The sequence below is a fragment of the Microtus ochrogaster genome, unplaced genomic scaffold (assembly GCF_000317375.1).
Source record: "Microtus ochrogaster isolate Prairie Vole_2 unplaced genomic scaffold, MicOch1.0 UNK103, whole genome shotgun sequence".
Taxonomy (NCBI): domain Eukaryota; kingdom Metazoa; phylum Chordata; class Mammalia; order Rodentia; family Cricetidae; genus Microtus; species Microtus ochrogaster.
Window position 1 is genome coordinate 313,089 of NW_004949201.1, and position 1,022 is coordinate 314,110.

The window sequence follows — 1,022 nt, forward strand, 5'->3', positions numbered from 1 at the left end:
AGTGTAGGCTGACACTGGAATGCTCTTCAGTGTGTGTTTCCCTACATTATTTTATTTATATCTGTGTGTGTTTATGGGCATTTGCTTGCTGACCTAATGTGTGGACACAGGTGTTAAGGTAAGAGGACCAGGAGTTGATTCTCTTCTGCTACTATGTGGGCTCTCTGGGCTTTACACTCAAGTCAGGTGTGGTGGCGGATACCTTTACCCACTTTTTTTTTTTGCCAGCACCATATTTAATTATTTTATGTAAGAGTGTTTTGCTTGCATGTATAAATGCGCACTGCATCTGTGCCTGGTGCCCATGGAGGTCAGAAGAGGGCAATGGACGCCCTGGAACTGGACTTACAGAAGGTTGTGAGTTGCCGTGTCGGTGTTGGGAATTGAACCTGGCTCTGCAAGAAGAGCAGAATGCTCTTAACTACTGCCCATCTCTCTAGCATCCATATTATCTTTCATTATTATTTTTATTTTATGTGCATTGATGCTTTGTCTGCATGTATGTCTGTGTGAGGGTGTCAGAGCCCTGGAACTGGAGATACAGATGGTTGGGAGCTGCCATGTGGATGCTGGGAATTGACCTAGGTCCTCTGAAAGGGTAGCCCGTGCTCTTAACAACCGAGCCACCTCCCCAGTCCCCCACACTGTGTTTCAAGACAGGGTCTCTCACTGAACCTGACGCTTGCTGTTTTGGCTAGATGGCAGGCCAGTGACAGTCCCCACCCCCAACATCTGTCTGTCTCCACCTCTGCCCAGATGTTATGGACACCTGTTGCTACACCAAGGACCTGAACTCAGGTCCTCATGCCTGCACAACAAGCTCTTTATCCACCTCCCCAGTCTAGTTCAGTTTTGGAGACATGGTCTTACTATGTAGCCCAGGCTAGCTTAGAACTTTGGGGAATCCTCCTGCTTCAGCTTTCTAAATGCTGCAGTGGATGATAGGTCACAGAGATTAGGGCAGCCATGTTTTCAGGGCAGATGGGAAGCCTATCCCATTGTTTCCTGAAGTCTATGTTCCA